This window comes from Akebia trifoliata, chromosome 12 (assembly GCF_017979445.1).
Source record: "Akebia trifoliata isolate Shusen 1 chromosome 12, ASM1797944v1, whole genome shotgun sequence".
Lineage (NCBI taxonomy): Eukaryota > Viridiplantae > Streptophyta > Magnoliopsida > Ranunculales > Lardizabalaceae > Akebia > Akebia trifoliata.
This window is the reverse complement of record NC_141386.1, coordinates 18,985,618-19,005,139: the sequence shown is the minus strand read 5'-3', so window position 1 is coordinate 19,005,139 and position 19,522 is coordinate 18,985,618. Positions and strand designations below refer to the sequence as shown.

The 19,522-nt window shown below is 34.3% G+C and overlaps 1 long non-coding RNA gene across 1 annotated transcript; it reads right to left on the bottom strand.

The window, feature by feature from the left end:
* Positions 1-3,491: 3,491 nt before the first annotated feature.
* LOC147389000 (uncharacterized) lies at positions 3,492-8,603 on the bottom strand. The gene is made up of 5 exons (XR_015170808.1): positions 8,392-8,603; positions 7,773-7,917; positions 7,001-7,097; positions 4,644-4,827; positions 3,492-3,851 (listed from the first exon to the last, which is right to left on the bottom strand). It is a non-coding gene; the product is annotated as an uncharacterized LOC147389000 (long non-coding RNA).
* Between the last annotated feature and the right edge of the window lie 10,919 nt (positions 8,604-19,522).

Sequence of the window (19,522 nt, the reverse complement as noted above, 5' to 3'; positions counted from 1 at the left end):
TCCTCGGGTGAGAATTAGGTTTGTGGTGCGTGACCGAATGGGCTGTTAGGCCCTCTGAATGACCAAATTACCCCTTAACCATTTATATTTTAATAAGAAAAAAAATTGGTTCTTTCTAAATACACTGAACTTCTTTTGAGTGGTAAGTTAATAATTAAGTTTCTTAATGCCGCCACTCCCTTTTCCCTGTTAAGTTTTTTCTAAAATTCTTTTAGATACTATGGTTGGGTAGACAGCTGATGTGGTAAGGGCACATAATCATAAATCTTTTTCATCGGAATACATAAGAAAAAGATGTGTGATTTGGTGCTATTGCCATATTAGTCGCATACCCAACCACATGCCAAAATTGTGTGCAGAGTACAAAATGGTTGATACTCTGAATTTTGGATTCCAAAAGTACCCCCACCTTGATATTTAAACAAGACATAATCAAGATTGTTTTAATCAAAAAATAAGAAAATTGTAGCAAGACACAATAATCATGATTGTATAGCTTTCAAAGTTATAAAATTATTATTTTTACTATTTAATCTTCAAAAATCCTTTAATAAATATTTTAAATTATAAATAAACCCTTTTGATGTATGTGTCATGGCACATGCCACTTTTTAGTTACTACTATAATGACAGTAGGCAGGCAGCGTAGAATTGGTTGGGCACCAAAACTTGAGTGGTCGTAAATGCCATCATCTTTTATATTTAGATTTAATATAATCGAGATTACTATTATAATGAGAGAGGGCAGAGTAGAAGTTGATCGAAACCAAAATTTGGATCTCACAATACCCCAACCTTTACCTATATAAATTTAATATAATCAAACTCATTTTGGTATATAAAAAAAATATGAAATTGCATTCTTACAATACCATGATTACATTGATTAGTTTTCAAAATTACAAAAATATCAGTTTTACTATGTAATCTTCAAAACCCTTTTAATAAATATTTAAAATTACAAATAAGCCTTTGTAATAGATGTGTCTTTGCATATGCCACCTTTTAGTTGTTATAATAAGAGAGGGCGGAGTAACGGGATTTCACACTAAAATTCTGGATACCATATATGCCCCTACCTTTACATTTAAATTTAATACCATCAAGGTCAATTTTGTCAAAAATAAATAAAATTACAATCTAACATTAATTAACTTTCTAAAATTACAAAAATATCATGTTGTTTTCAAAATCCTCTTAGTTAATGCCTAGATTACAAAAACCCTTTATAGTACACCAAAAGATGACATGTGCAAATGCACATGTATTATAAGGTCTTTGTGTAATTTAAAATATTAAGTAAGGAGATTTTGAAGATATCATTAAAAAACTTACATTTTTGTAATTTGAAAAAACAAATTAATGTTGTTATTGGATCTTAGGATTGATTTTTAACCAAAATGACTTTTATAGTATTTAGTTAAAATGTAAAAGGGTATATGTGGGATCCCAAATTTTGGTGTAGAAGCATACTTACTCCATCTTCTCTCGTTATAATAGTAAAGATGTGCTCGCACATTCCACTTGGTACTGGTAAAAATATAGGATAAATTACTTAATGCTCCTTCTGGGAGGGGCTTTTTTCCAAATACTCATTTACTTTGGGAGGTAACATGAGAGTAGTTGGGTATCAATAATCAAGAACCATATACATTATGTGATCACTGTGGGATCCATAAGGATTCCCAGCTATTTTTCAAGGGATACATATGTAGGTAGGATCGTACAAATAATCGAAACCGAATTTGAAAAATCAATCCAAACCTAAATCAAACTTGAAGTAAACTCGAACCAAACCTGAATTGGCTTGATTTGATTTTTATTTTCCTAACTTAAAACCGGACCAAACCTGAACCCCAAACCCAAACCCATATCCATACCCCATTTTAATTGTATTTTTTTTTTTTAATGTTTATAGATATAAAAACTTTACACTTCTCATTTTCCTCACAAATCTCTCTCTCACACAGAGCTCACTATCGCAATCTCTCACAACATTCTCTCACAATTCTTTTTTTTTTTAAATCTCAAAAAGATTGAAATATTCTCAAAAAATGTTCAAAGGAAAATAAGATTATCTCCTACGATTAATGAGAGACCTCATATTTTTTATTTAGATGATGAATCTCCACTTTTATCACGGGAAGGGTGAATTCTTATTCTAAAAAAGGTTAGTATATTTTAGGAAAAATTAAAAAATAAATCCACATGTTTGCCGATAAAAGAAAATTGGATTGTTTTCAACTTAATATAGAAAATCAACCTCTCTACTATAGTAATTGAAGTAGATTGACGCAAATAACCTTGGCCGAATGATATTATTTTTCTCTCTCCAACACCGATCGAAACTCTGAATACTTAATAGTCCTCTCTACATGTAGAAGTCTATTTATGCCTCCAACGTATTCTGCAGTAATACCCTCGGTAATACTTCCACCATAAAAACATGCAATGAACACTTTGTTGTGTTCATCTCGTTCGTGGATCAAATAAAATATTATTAACTAAATATATTTTGACATGTCAAATATAGAAATATGAAATAGTTAAAAACACATCCATTAACAAATTGTTTGGATGGTAAAATATAAAATTTAACAATATAAGACTTACATCAAATTTGTGAATCTTCAAAATCAGATTCAATTGTATCATCAACGGATTCAATTGCATGAAAAAGTTGTTCAGATAACAATTGAAGAGGTGCACCAATAGTAATTCCTGGTACATCATCTTTAGCCCAATTTATACCACCATCACCGTCTTGTCCCAAAAGATTTATGTGTTAAAAAGAACTAAATGATTGATTTTCCGAGACCTCGCATTCATCATCTACATAACCCCCATTCATGTCAAATATGTCTCGGAGTTTAGTTTTGAGAACATTGTGCCAATCTTTTTCAACAGGACCTTCCACATAAAAAACTTATTGTGCTTGTGAAGCTAATCATGTGGCTTGTTCTGTTTGAAACAAGTGTTTGAAATGTACAAGTGTGAATCCACGGTGACCAACCTTTATTCACTTGCCTGTCATCCTTATATCAATTCAATCGCACTTAAAAAATACAAATATACATACTTTTTTCGACATGTCAATATGACCGTAGAGATGTTAAGGATTCAAAGAGAAGCATATCACTAGGAAAAAGTGTTTTACTTTCTAAAAGATTGAAAACGAACTCTAAGAAATATATGTTTTTTTCTCAAAACCTAATGGTCATGTTGACGAAACACAAGTCTTACTTGCTTTAATTAAATCAAGTGGTCAGAGATGACACTACCAACGTTGTGTGCTGGAGGAAACCATTGAATGATAAGTTGTTTGAGTACCTATGGATCAATTCCAGTTTGGTTCCTAAGATACCTAAAATAGGAATCGTCATAATTTATTTGTTATTGTTCTAAAATAAATGGAATTGAAACTAGAACCCCCAAAAACTTCCGGATATTCATCAGTTCAAGTTCTTATGATAGATAAGACGAAAATCATCTCTAATGAAAAAAAGCATTCCATCTTATTTCCATGCAAATTTTCTTTTTGATGTAAAACATGAGAAAGTATCTCCTTAAACGAATCATTGCAAAGCTTTTTTTCTTTCAAGAACACATGTTTTTTATAAAAGCATCAGAATCATCTACAACCATCAACTTCATTGCCTCCTAACTTTTCATCTCCTCCAATTATAACCATCTCAACTTCTTCAGTTTCTAACTTTTCGACTCCTTCATCCTTCAAAAGCTAGATAGGTTCAGCATCATTGATAATTAGGTCAATCTTCAGCTTCTCCCTTATATTCCTCCATCTCTATTCTCTATCTTTTCTTATCCTTCAACCCTTTTTCCTAATAAACCTGAAACCAACAAAAGAAAAAACAACACAAGAATTCAAGTTGAATGGGATTTTAATGTCAGAAGTAAAACATAAAGCACTAATCTTATGTTCTATACGATTATTTATACATACCCTACATAGTTTTGTGCTTATTTGAGATACCCTTGAATTTTCAAACTAATGACGTACCCTCCCATCTTCTTCAACCTCTTACCAAAAAACCCTTGATTTTTTCACACAAGAAGCTTCTGTCTTCAACCTTGGATTTTGGTAATTTGTTTAAGAGACATTCTACTGCAACATCAACTTTTGCTAATGCCACCTCAATTCATATGTAAATCACCAAATAACTTAGCATACTTGAGGTGGCATTAGCAAATGTTGTTTTGCAATAGAAGCTCTCTTGATTGATAGCTCATTTTTTTCTATTGTATCTCTTCTAACATCCAATGAACACAAAATAACTGAGGCAACCCATTTTTTCCCCATTACATGTGTCGTACTGGAGTAACATTGAAATTGACATCGTTTCACACATTGGTGTGTACAAAACCATATAAGCTTCTCACTCGTATCTCGATGAAAAGCATCTACGGTTCTGTACACACATCCACTTCAGCAATGTGTGAAACGATGTCAATTTCAATGTTACTTCAGCATTTTCCGTTTGCATATCAAGTCGTTTTTTATTAATCACTCATAGAAGACCTTGGTATAGGGATCTGTCATCAATTTGAAATAGAGGGGTGTCTAAAATATTCAACAAAACCCAAGGGATATATATTGAAAAGCTATGGTGTTTTTCACTCACAGCTTTCTCTGTCTCGATCAGTTTATTCCATAGTTTGCCAATCATCTTACTGATTTCCCCATCCTTTCCCTAGATGATGTGGTTTTTGCAACGAATTATAGAATTGTGGAGACCAAAATTTATTTGGCTCACTGAAGGACTGGGCTCGTCAACACCCGGTTGATTGCCACCCAATGCATACTCCCTGTAAGGCCGAATCAAAGAGCTTAAATCATAAAAAACTAGAAAAGATGGAAGATATTATTATATTGAGAGAAGGGTGATATTATCCTGACAAAGTCGTACAACTTCCTTACTACTATATTGAGAGAAGGGTGATATTAATGACTTAAATCAACATTAATAAATTTCAAAATTATGTGCCTTTCCATTGCCTTAAATGATGTAAGTCATGTGACACTTTATTAAATTAGTTATGGAATGAAAAACAAAACAAACAAAAGATGATGAAGAAAGGTCAAGTCTGACTACAAAGTACTTCACATTTTAAAATTTAATGTTTCTATGTTGGTTTAAATACACTTATCTATACTTTATAATGTGAGGCATGAACATTATTGATTCAAAATACCATCAAGTTATATTAAATGACAACATTGTTGTAAAGTTAGGATAATTATTTGAAAAAACACTCATAAATTAATTGTAAAAATAATTTTAATCTTATATAAGTATAAAAATTTATGTAAATAATATGAAAATTCCACCCCATTCCGTATATTTATAGTAGAAAATATAGTTTATAGATAGAATCGAATGCATTCAAGATTTCATCCAATCTTCCAAATGAATTGACTTCTCTTTTTTAACGATTACCCAAGACCTAAGAACACTAAGAAATTTAAATTTCATTCAATACTTCAAAACTCAGCAGATAATTAAATAAAAATTGTCAAATTGGCCTAACTATGGTTCAATTTGGTTGGAGTGATTTACATTTATTAAAAATATACATATTTTCATGGAAAATGCTAACCTCAACCCATGTCAACATGATTGTTGGGATGTTAGGGATTCAAAGAAAAAGTGTATCCCTAGGAAAAAGTGTGTTAATCTCTAAAAGATCGAAAACGATCTCTAAGAAATATGTGTTTTTTCCTCAAAGCCTAGCGGTCACGTTAACAGAGAGCAAGTCTTCCTTTCTTTAATTAAATTAAGTGGTGAGAGATGACACAACCAGCATTGTGTGCTAGAGGAACTCATTGAATGATAGGTTATACGAGTGCCAATGGGTCGATTCCAGATTGGTTCCTAAGATATATAAGACAGGAATCATCATATCTTTTTGGTTTTGATTCCAAAATAAATGAAATTGAAACTAGAGCCGGCAAAGACTTTTGATATCCATCTGTTCAAGTTCTTATGATAGATAAGATGAAAAACATCTCTAGTGATAAAACATTCCATCTTCTTTACATGCAAATTTCCTTTTCATTGTAAAACATGAGAAAGTATCTTTTTTAATGAATCATTGCAAAGCTTTTTTCTTTCAAGAACACAACACTTCTTTCATAAAAGCATTAGCATCATAATTACAAATTTACAATTTATCATCGTAAGATATGAGATAACTTTATTTCAAGTTTTGAAACAACTAAAATTAATCTTCTTTACATTTAATATAAACTTCTAGATAAATGTTTTAAACTAGAATACATGGATTAAATGGAACTTGATAATTTTACGGAATATTTATTAATTTTAAAAGTTAGGGAAGCCTTCAACTATTTATAATATAGAAATGGAAAAACTAATCAGTTTTGAGTATACTCGGTTTCGCTTCCTATCAGTTATGCTACTGATACCCAACTGACTCAAGTTAAATGGGTACCCAATTGACACTCCTAGTTTCTGGCTCTGGCTCAAGTTAAATGGGTACCCAACTGACACTCCTAGTAGGCTATCATTGAGTAGTAATGGCTCATGTAAAGGGTCCTAGATGAGGTGGCTGAATTATGAGTTTCAAGGGTCCATTGATTGCCTTCCAACATGTTTCGGGAATACAACAGATAATTAATGATGTACGTACGGGTCCACCCAAAACGAATATTCAGGTTTGGTTCATATTTTGCAAAAACTGGAACCAAACCTAATAATTCGGTTGTTTTTTAGAAAACATCATAACCAAACCAAAGCCGGGTTTTTCAAGTTTTGATTGGTTTCAGTTTATTTCAAAATTAAAATTAAAAATTTTTAAAAACAAATTTTTTAAATGAAATATTACAAAACTATACTTTGAAATTAGTTTTTAAAAAAAACTTTAAACTACAATTACAAAAAAATGATGGAAAATAACAACAAACAAGGAAATGAACAAAGTACACATAATACAAATAAAGCATAAGGTAATAACTCACTTGTTAGACTATAGGCATCTCCGCTTCATCATCAAAGATGGGTTGAAGCAGGTCCAGTCCAGCATTTGTGACATGATTGTTTAAATGGGACATAATGCTGTTGACAAGAGCAAAACCAAACAAACAGCTTAAAGAGGTCAAACTTGGATTCACAAAAAATATCTGCTTTATGTAGTTGAGTACAACAGAACCAATCAAATCAACTAAAATAGTTGGGGCCAGAGTAAAGCTGTGTTGATGATAATGACGATATCAATATAAGTATTTCCTAATACCGAGACTGGACTCCTTGAGAGGGCGTATAGGGGGGATTTCAAAAACTTGGTTTAGATTTCGATTCGAGTTTTTGGGTCCATTTCAGTCCGGTCCTGACAATACGATCGAACCAAATCAGCTTCAGGTTGGTAATACTATTTATTTTATTTCCATTAGCATTAATTAAGTGCTAAAAATGGATACGAGAATGAGGTTAAACTTTTCCTAACCACATAAAGAGATAATGTAGTCAAAGAAATCTAGTAAAATCTTTCCAATACACACCCGATACCCCGAAAATAACCAAAACCTAGACTCCAAACCCAACTCAATAACAATCGGATCAAATCGAATTAAATTTCATAGTTAAGATAGAACCTATAAAGCAAAAGCAAAACAGTACTAGGCAAAACAAATTTCCTAAAATTCAAAAATACAAAAAGCATAATTCCTAAAAAAAAATTTGATCTCTGTTGTAACTTGAGATAATAAGATCGTCCAACCGAAGGAATAGTACCTGTTGACCTTCTGTTTGCTAATAAATTGGGATCGTCGTTGGCTAACAAATTGGGATCGGACCAATGACCTCATGGTTATAGTGCATATCATCGAATTAATCTCTAACATCTTGAAGGTTTTTATGAATATATCCGTCAATTGACCTACAAACACAAAATTTAATAAAGATCACACTTTCAACAATGAAAAAGTAAATAAGAAAGGAAAGAAATTTAAAACTGGTATCTAAGGTCATGAATTGATCCGAAAAACTAGAGAGCTTAGGCCTTATTAAAAGGCATTTTTGCTAGATATCTCCATATATACTTTTTTTTCTTTAAAAAAAAAATAAATTAACAACATTTTACACCATTTAAGACTGTTTGTTTCCAATCAATCAGAATTTTTGGATACAGCTAAAAGAAAAAAAAATTATTAAAAACCAAATCGATATATAAATTATATAAAGTTCAACCTTTTCAACCTAATTTGAACATTTGATCTGCTAAATCGGGTTCGGGATTCATTGGAAGTACAGGAATTAAGAAACAGTGAATGAACATTTCGATCAAACAAAACAACAGCCAGACTTTCAATCACATTAAAAGACTACAGATCAGAGCGAAACAACGACTCACCACGGAAAAATAACTCGATCCTCGCCCCAGCCATTAATGGAGACTGAAAATTTTGATTTTTCATGGTAATTTGGTTAACATAAGCGATCGAGATTCGAGACAGAAGAAGAAGAAGATATGGGTGAGAAGCGAACCTTGGAGAAGAGATGGTTTAGAAGAAGTTAGGTTAGTCTCTGTGGTGTTAGATGTAGGTTACGGTAGTAGGGTTTCAATGGATCCCATAAGTTAGCTCATTATATATTCCCGTTTTGAGTCTCGACTCTTTTCACGTAACGGATATGACTCGTGTGAGTCATCTCGGTCCAACGATTTTTAAGTGTAACTCAGGTATTTGATTTGAACTTTAACACGAAAGTAAATCCCATTTTTGCATCTCATCGTGCTCAATAATGATACTAGCTGGCTCAAGTGACTCGAGCACGCTTGAGTAGGAGAAGATGAGTTAATAGGCTAACAGCCCACATTAATAGTAAATCAAAATTACTATAATATTAATTAAAAAAAAAATTATGACGAGTATTTCAACAAAAATGACAAGAAAAAGTTGTTGGTATCAGGCGTGGATGAGATGGATGGACAAGGACAAGTCAATGTATCCGACAAGATTTAAAATCCTACATTCATTTTTCTCATTTTTGCGAGACATCTCAAACGTATCAGAAAACTCATCTGAGACAAGTTGGTATCTAGCATGGACAAGACGAGATGCAAAGCCGAGTTTGAAAACCATGGTTGGGCATGTTAAAGAACATGAAAATAATTGTTTTTGAGTATCAAAATATACCTTTTGAGTTTTACTTTCTATTTTTTATTAAAAATAAATGTAGATTGTATAGATTTAGGGAGGAGGGTTAAAACTAGTCTCCTCAGTATCTCAAATCTTGTCACATAAATATTAAAAAAAAAAAACAATCTTCTTTCATTAAAGCATTAAGATCTATGTGGATCGTGAATGAAAGGGAAGAGAAGAACAAGACCAAAATTTTGAAGTCATCCAGAAGAAGAGAAAAGGACCCCCCCCCCCCCTCCCTCAAGCCAAAAAATAGGCATCAACCTCACTACCACTAACACAAGTGAATGAGAGAAGATCACGTCTTCGAAGGTGAGGGTATCACCATGATCTGCAAGTTGATTCACAAGATCAAAAGTGCAAGTACTTGTCTCCGTGAATCATTTTGAGATGTTGATGGGTTTAAGACCCCGTTTGATACAACTGCCTGAATCTGCTGAAAGAAGTTACTGTTAGAAACTGAAATACTGAAAAGCTTGTTTGATAGAGCTTTGTAAAAGTGTTGTTGTTGTTTACCATAATCTAGTAATTATTGTTTGATACAACTTCTGGAATCTGCTGTATTAGGATAAAATGATCAGAATACCCTTAAGGTTGATAATGCACCTAGAATGCATCAAAATTATCATACTGCCCTTATAAATATATATAATTACATTAAATATATATAAATTAATAAATTTATATTAAAAATTTATAAAAATAATTATTTTAATTTTAAAAAATTTATAATGCTTTAAAAATTATAAAAAATTTATAATTCTATAGAAATTTCAGCAGCATCTCCTCTTAAAAATGGACATATCAAAATTTTCTAATAAACAAAATACCTACATAATACGCAATCCGACATAATACACCCAAAATGCATAAAAAATTATCAAAATACCCTTATAAATATATATATATATATATATATATATATATAATATTTTTAATTTTAAAATGTTTATAATTCTATAAAAATTATAAAAAAATTTATAATTCTATAAAAATTTCGGCAACATCTCTTCTTAAAAATGGACATATAAAATTTTTCTAATAAACAAAATACCTACATAGTTGTAGACACCCCATTTTTGCATCCGCCTGATTAATCAACTCGTCAACCCGATCGCAACGGTTCCCAATGATGGATGTTTATTCCAATGCTTTATTTTGTTACTAGATATGTTTCAGAAATCCGGATGAGGTATCTCGAACTGACAAAATTTAGAAACCACGCTACGCTAGGAAAATACGACCCCAGAAACATAGAAATCATCATCTTGCAGACCAAAAAGAAGCTTCACGATAAAAATCACTAAAATTAACAAAATTATCAAAATACCCCTAATATCAAAACAACCCTAAAGCCTACGTTACGATTAGGAAAACTCATTCAAACACATAAAATAACAAATCAAAATCAAATAAATCATTTCGCCAATTTTCACAGAATTTGACAAAATTACGAAAATGCCCCTCATAAAGTTCACGATCATTTCACACAAAAAATTCATAAATGACACAAACCAATATTTCCATTGAATTCCTTACGAAAAATTGATTCTAAAACATCTTAGAACATCAAAAACCGACTTGAAACGCGAAAAGTCCTCTCGGGGGTAAAATGGTAATTTCACAATTTTCATAATTAAAATTTTTAAAATTAATAAATAAAATATTAAATAATTAAAGTGAAACATTAATGAAATTAATTTAAAATTTTGAAACTAAAAAAATCGATCAATCAGGTTCTCAAGCAAAATTGTTGAGGGTTCGCAAGATATTTCTTTAAGGACCCCTTCATTTGGGGGTCCAAAGAATTAAAGATATAATAGAGGGGGGGTTCTCCAAAAAATCAAAGTCAACCAAGCAAGACTAAAGTCAAGGTATTAAAAATCAATCAAGTAAGATTAAATTCAAAATTAAAGTCAATTAAGCAAGACTAAAGTCAAAATCTTAAAGTCAATCAAATAAGACTAAGGTCAAGGTATTAAAGTCAATCAAATAAGACCAAAAGTCAAAATCATAATAGAGTTCTAATTAAATAATAACTCTATTTAATAGAACTCTAACTAAAATACAACTCTACCTAAAATAATTCTAATTAAAATACAACTCTACCTAAAACAATTCTAACTAAAATACAACTCTAACTAAAAGAATTATAATCAAATACTAATTCTATCTAAATCAACACTTAAAAAATTCTATAAATAGAGGTCCTCACATCCTATTTTCGTATCAAATCATAAACCCTAAGAGAAGTAGGTCAAAAAGTCCCCATAACCTCTCATAAACCCTAGTTTTGAAGTCCCAACTCCTTACCTAACACCCATACTTCGATTTTAGCCTTAAAAACACCTAGAAGCCCTTCAAAAACACCTCAAAATCGATAAAAAAATTTGAAGAATCTAGATCTAAGGAAGAGATATCTTGCCTCGGAGATCCGAAATCAGATCTGGAGACAGAACGAAGTAAGGATAACGGTACAAGGAGCAGTTTTATTAAATCTGAGGGAATAGAATCGTTGCGTTCAAAGGTAAAGTTTTTTTTTCTCTCTTTTTCTATCTAGGTTTTTGTTAGCAATATAGACTTATTTGAGTTAAGTAGATACCAGCATTGGTTGGGCGGGGTTGGTGCCTAACACCTTCCAACTCCGTAAAGTGATCCCCGGACTTAGTTTCTTATTTTTCGTAGATTAGTTTTTTTTTTTTGCCTTTTAGAGTCAATGTTCGGTTCCTAGACCATAATAACTAAGTGGCAACTCCCAAACCTCAAGGGTTAAAAGTGGATCCGCACACCCCGCGGATTAAAGGCGCTTTCAGTACGCAATCCAATATCGTCTATACATAACACATTCATATTACATCGTATATACATAACACATCTACATAACATCTCATTTATATTCTGATATCATTTAAACATAATCATAGCTAATTGAAAGCGTCCTCGATCCTCGGGGTGTGCGGATCCGCTTTTGATTTTTGAGGTTTGGGAGTCACCACCTAGTTATTACGGTCTAGAAATCAAATATTGACTAAAAATGGATAGAACCACTAATCTACAAAAGATACTAAGTTCAGGGATCACGTTACGAGGTTGGAAGGTGTTAGGCACCAACCTCGCCCGACAAATACCGGTCTCTACTAATTTTCAAGAATACTACATTGCTAAAAGACCTAAATAAATGATTCGTTCCCTTAGATCTGGCGGAGAGATTCCTTGTATAAGATTCATCGTTTTGTTCTATCACCAGATCTGCTTCGGATCTCCAAAACGAAGTACCTCCTTCTTAGATTTAAGTTTTTCTAGTTTTGTGATGCATTTTTGGGTGTTTTCTGGAGAGTTTCTGGGTGTTTTTCAATAAAAGAAAGGGTTTGGATCATAGGTAGGGGGTTAAGACTTCAAAATCAGGGTTTTAAGGAGGCTAGGAAAACTTTTTGACTTACTTTTTCTAGGATTTTCTTTGACCTGCGAAATTAGGTTGTGGATGCTCTCTATTTATAAAGTTTTTTGGGTAGAGTTAGTGTTTGATTAGGTTTCTTTTAAGGTTTTAATTAGGGTTTTGACTTTAGTTTTATGAGATTGACTTAGTCTTTTTAGATTAGGGTTTTAATTAAGGTTTTGACTTAAGTCTTATGAGATTGACTTGGTTTCTTTAGATTAGGGTTTTGACTTAAGTCTTATGAGATTGACTTGGTCTTTTTAGATTAAGGTTTTAATTAGGGTTTTAACTTAAGTTTTATAAGATTGACTTGGTTTTTTAAAATTAGGGTTTTAATTAGGGTTTTGACTTAAGTCTTATGAGATTGACTTGGTTAAGGTTTTAATTAAGGTTTTGACTTAAGTCTTATGAGATTGACTTGGTTAGGGTTTTGAATTTACGTTACTTAATATTTTATTTATTAATTTCAAAATTAAAAATTTTAAAAATTAGAAAATTATCGTTTTGCCCCCGAAGAGAACTTTTGCATTTCAAGTTGATTTTTGATGTTTCGGGATGTTTTGTAATCAATTTTTTGTAAAGAATTCAATGGGATTATTGGTTTGTGTTGTTTATGAAAGTTTTTGGCGTGAAATGATCGCGAACCCTATGAGGAGTATTTTCGTAATTTTGTCGAATTTGGTAAAAATTAGCGAAATAGTTTATTTGGTTCCACTTTGCTATTTTATGTGTTCGAAAGGGTTTTCCTAAGCATAAGGGGGCTTTAGGGATGTTTTGATGTTAGGGGTATTTTGGTAATTTGGTTATTTTTTAGTAATTTTTATCGTAAAACTTCTTTTTATTTGTGAAATGATGATTTCTATGTTTTTGGAGTTATATTTTCTTAACATAGCATGATTTTTACAGTTTTGTTAGTTTGAGATACTTCATCCGAATTTCTGAAATATATCTAGTAACAAATAAAATATTGAAATAATCATCCATCATTGGGAATCATCGCTGTAACACCCCAATTTGCACGAACCCATTGGAAAGATTCAAATGTCCTCGAATTAATTCCGATTTAGAACTCAAGCATCTTGTCATCATTATTCATGCATACATGCATCATCTCATACTATTTTTGCATACCCATACCTTGTCCCTAATCCGAGCCAATTCTAATTACTTCCATGATCCGATCCGAGCCTATATCTATTCTCCAACCTAACCCAAGTCCATATCCTAAATCTATTTCCTAGTCCAACCTAAGCCCAATACCAAACCCATTCCCTAAGCCCAATACCAAGCCCACTCTAAGCCCATTCTTTCACACCCCTTCAAAAGATGACACATGTTGATCTCTCATAAGCCCCCAACACTCAAGGCATTATTTAATTGGAGAGTCAACTCTCTCTTGTGAAAATTCAAGAATACCATTCCCAAAAAGGTTGGTCAAACCAAAAATGTTCTTGGGTCTTTGGTAATAATTTATAAAGTTGAGAGAACTTCCAATTATACCCTCAAAAGGTGGGAATCTTCAAGTACATACATGGAGTTCTCCCATTAGTTCATTTCAAAATTATACTTCCACCCTTTCTTTATGAGTTATTTACAAATGAACCAAGGTCTACTTTTTACCTACCACTCCACCTTTACACATGTCATTCTCCTACTCACCCTCCCAAAAGTACTTTTGTTCTCCTATTAGTCTATTTCAAAAATATACTTTTACCCTTGTTTTATGTGTTATTTACAAATGAAACAAGATCTACTTTTTACCTACCACTCCACCTTTACACATGTCACTTCCTTATTCACCATCCCAAAAATGTTTTTGTTCTCTCACCTCTATTTATCAAAAAATCAAAGACCAAAAAATGCTTTTAAGGTTTCTTCACAAATGTCATCTTTTACCCTTATACAAATGAAAAATCCAAAAGAAATAACCTAAATCTCATGTCCATTTTCTTTATTTTTAGGGTTGGAACACTTTATCCCCAAAAGTTCTTCAAAAATTCTATAAATACCCTCATTTTCTAAGAACAATTGATGCTCTCAAGTCCCCATCTTTCAACCTAAAACTCTACTAAAATTTCTACTCATCTCTCATCTCTCAACTTTCAACTCTCTCAACCCTCAACTAAATCCTTCAACTTTCAAGTTCATTTGTCAAGCTCAAGTTCATTCAAGACCTCCAAGAGGACAAGGTGGGTATAGTGGTTGTTATTTATTTTTTAACTTGCATCTTCTTCTTCTATCTCTCTCTTTTTCGTTTTAGAAACCTTTAAGATGTAATGGAGAACCCTCCTTCATCTCGAGTAGATTGAACCTCAACCTTGGGCATGGAATGCTTGAGGCGATTTGGTTGAAAGGATGGAGGTTGAAACCCTTTTTAACACATTCTCATATCATGCATCATAATGTACACTATGCACGCACATCACACATGTTTGGCTATGATGAATAACTGTATAACTCTCTTGATGGGGTTAAAACACTAAGTTTCTAGTTAAGCATGCATGCATAAGGTTATAGATCTAAGAGAACTCCATTCATGGAATTTCTATAAAATCCTAAACCAACATTTCAACTCATGTAAAAGTATGTTGACTCCATAGGATATCTTCTCCCATAAGATATTTCTTATGTCAACACCAACATCAAATCTTCTTTCAAAGGGGTACATACACACTATGTGCACCCACCCACTTCATGAATCTCATGCATTTTACTTGTTATGTTAATCTTTTCAAAAATGGCTAAATCTAAAGGTTACCACCATAGGTGGAGAAAATGAGGTGCTTAACACCTTCTCCATTCTCTAACCGAATCCCCTTACCTAGATCTTAGGTAGACTTTGCCCTTTTCAATACATGAGAGTCACTACAATGCCCATTCACACCCATTTCCAAAAAAGAATGGTGGCGACTCCAAACAATGTAGCATTGAGGTTCAAAGATGAACATTCTCATCTCTACAACTTGGCGACTCCACTGGGGACTTTGCGAGTTCAAACCATGACCATTTGGCCATTTTTATAATAAATGTTTTTTTATGCGTTTACTAATATTGTTGTTGTTTGTGTTTTGTTTGGTACTTTGCTTTTTTTTTTCTTGGGGAATGGTTGTAATATTTTCTTTGGCTCTTTTGTGGGTTGAATGCTTGTAAAGGGGGTTGATACTTGTTTTTAAAATGCATGTGTGCACTTACGCTTGCATAGCCCATTACACAAACCTCCTCTACCTATAAAAGTTTAAACCCGGATGCTTAGTAGTTCCATGACTCGAGAATGCTTATTTTGAGTACGGGGACGAACACATCCAACCCAATCACCAACCTAAGACATGTGTATTTCGGTATGCATTGAGGTTTGAAGAATGGGTAACCATGAAACCACCTAGAGCCGCATGCATTAAACACGATTAGAAGCTTAGGACACAATTTTGGAAAAATGATTTATCAACCCTCTCATTATTATAATTTTTCCGATCCAAGGAGATGACTTTGTAAATTTTTTTTTTAGCCCACGAAGGCAAGTTGCATAGATTTTAGGCTTGTTTTTGTTTTATTTCTTTACATGTCCTCCTAGGTAAATGGGGAAATCTTTGTTTATGCTTTGCATCATAAAAAATAATATAAAAAAATTATGTACCCCACGCCAAAAACAGAGGTTAGGTGCCTCAAAATCTCAAAAAATAAATAAATAAATAAATAAAAATAAAAATTTCAGCGAAAATTAAGGTTCTGGTCCGTTTTTAAAGAGCGGACCAGTACAAAAGCACTTCGGTCCGCTCATTAAAAACGGACCCAAAAAAAAAAATTTGTTTTTGCTCATTTCGTCCATTACATCAGTTTTGACAACTTTTCTCTTGGACTTTATTTTTCTTTTGAGTTTTAAGGCTTGAAGATGATTAAATACACCATTTATATCGTTAAACTCAAGGCCTACCACTCGTTACTTTGTGTTTGATCCAAACGGAGCTTGCCTACACTCTACCTATCGAAATTGATCCCGACCCAATGTTGCGTACTATCAACCTTACCATCATCCATCATCGATGATCAACTTAGATCGGGCCCACAACCCATAACCACTCCGAATCGGGTCCACAACCCGTATCCACACCAAAATGGGTCCACGACCCATACCCATTTCTAAATGGGTTCATGACCCAAATCCGCTTCAAAATGAATCGTTTACCCATATCCATTTCAAGTGGGTCCACGACCCATATCCACTTCAAGATCCATTCTCAAATGGGTCCACAACCCATATTTTTTTTAAATGGGTCTACGACCTATATCCACTTCCAACTGGGTCTACGACCCATATCCACTTTCAAATGGGTCCACGACCCACATTCGCTTCAAGATTCATTTTCAAATGGGTCCACGACCCATATCCGTTTCCAAATGGGTCTACGACCTATACCTACTTCCAATTGGGTCTACGACCCATATCCATTTTCAAATGGGCGCACGACCCACATCCACTTCAAGATCCATTCCCAAATAGGTCCACGACCCATATCCGTTTTCAAATGGGTCTACGACCCATACCCACTTCCAACTGGGTCTACGACCCATACCCACTTCCAACTGGGTCTACGACCCATATCCACTTTCAAATGGGTCCATGACCCATATCTGCTTCAAGATCCATTCCCAAATAGGTTCACGACCCATATCCATTTTCAAATGGGTCTACGACCCATATCTACACTAAAATGAGTCCACGCCCCATATCCATTTCGAGTAGGGTCCACGACCCGTACCCAACCCAAACCGGATCTATCCTTCAATCTCAACCATGTCCATAACCTATGTGTGAACCATCAAGATCAACAATCGGTCGATCAATTCAAATAAATCCAATCATTTTCCAACAAACTAGATTTAAAAAAAAAACATTTTCAATTGCAATTCTTGATCAAAGTCGGTGCCTAAGAACGATCTTACCCTGTTGATACGAGGGGGATATACTACGTCTATTTGAGGATTTTGCACCAGCTTTTCCTTGGGGATTTGACTGGCTGATCTGGATTTTAGAGAATTGAATTGAGGGGTTAACAAAATGATTTTTTGACTCAATCTTTCTATAGTAATTCGTTTTTACAAAATGTGTTTCCTGGCTCTGTGTCGATAAACCTCCAGCTCCGTGCTGACAAACTTTCGACTTTGTGTTGATGAACCTTTTACTCTATGCCAATAAACCTCTAGCTCCCTACTGACAAACCTCCAGCTCTGTGCTGATGAACCTCTAGCTTCGTGCTGACAAACATCTGACTCCGTGTTGATAAACCTTCGGCTTCGTGCCGATAAACCTCCAACTTCGTGCTGACAAACATCCGGCTCGATGCTGATGAACCTTCGGCTCTGTGCCGATAAATCTCCGGCTCCGTGCTGATGAACCTTCGGCTCCGTGCCGATAAACCTCCAACTCCGTGCTGACAAACCTCCAACTGCGTAATGTTGAACCTTCGGCTCCGTGTCAATAAACCTCCAGCTCCGTGCTGACAAACCTCCAGCTCCGTGCTAATGAACCTTCGGCTCCGTGTCGACTAACCTCTGGATCCGTGTCGATAAACCTTCGGCTCCATACCGACGAATTTCTAGCTCCATGTTGACAAACATTTAGCTCCGTGACGATGAACCTCCAGCTCCGTGCTGACAAACCTTTAGCTTCGTGTTGACAAACCTTCAATTCCGTGCTGACAAACTTTCAGTTCCGTGTCGATGAACCTCCAGCTTCGTGTCGATGAACCTCCAGCTCCGTGCTGACAATCCTTTGGCTCCGCGTCAATAAACCTTCAGCTCCGTGCTGACAAACCCCAGCTCCATACTGATCAATATCTGGCTCCGTGCCGACGAACCTCAACTTCGTGCTGACAAAAAATCCAACCTCAACCACATTCAGGATTTTCTTAATACAACTTTACCAATTAACCCAATCTAACCTAATAAATCATCATGCATCTTCATTATGTAAATGATATATTAACGCCTAATTGTTTATCCACAGGTGGCCAAACGACCTAGAAAGAAGTACTTACCACCTGACAATCCTCCGTATTTTCTACGCTCGCAACTAATCATGAGCATTTCAGAGCAACCTCAGTAGACAGAGACTGAAATAGTAACGGATCTCGCCTCAAAGCTTGATTTGGTAATGAAGGCACTAGAAAAACATAATAAGATTCTTGATCTGCTGATGGCCAACCCAAGTATCATCCAGACTGTCCAACATCAAGCTTCTGGCTCAAATCAGGCCATGCTAGAGCAACCACAATAACAACCTCCGCAAGCAAAGAATACCTCACTACCCACTGCTCATGCCAACCAAGGACCTCCAATTCACATTTATTGCAATTCACCACGACATGAGGTCGTTCAAGAGGAAGAACGTGTATTCAGGGCAGCTGAGGTAAGGAGTACCACAGAGAAGAGACTTGCAAGCAAGCTTGAGGCAGTCGAGGAAGATATCAGAAAGATGAAAGGCAAAGACTCCACAAATGGAATGAGGTTCAGAGACCTCTGCCTATACCCCAATGCACCATTACCACCAAAGTTCAAGTGTCCTGATTTTGAGAAGTATAACGGCATCGGATGCCCTCTGTCACACTTGAAACTTTATTGTGGATCCATGTGCCAATTGGGGATGACGACAGGTTGTTGGTTCAACTCTTCCAAAGAAGTCTATCAGGGACGGCTCTTTCATGGTTTTCGCAATTAGATCACTCTCGAATCAAGAGGTGGCAGGATTTGACTACGATTTTCTCAAAAGAATACAAATTCAATACAGATATGGGATTGGATAGGAATGACATGGCCAAGATGACTCAGAAGCCAAAGGAAAATGTGAAAGAATATGCCCAAAGGTGGTGGGAATCGACCTCTAAAGTGAAGTCACCAATGAAAGAACA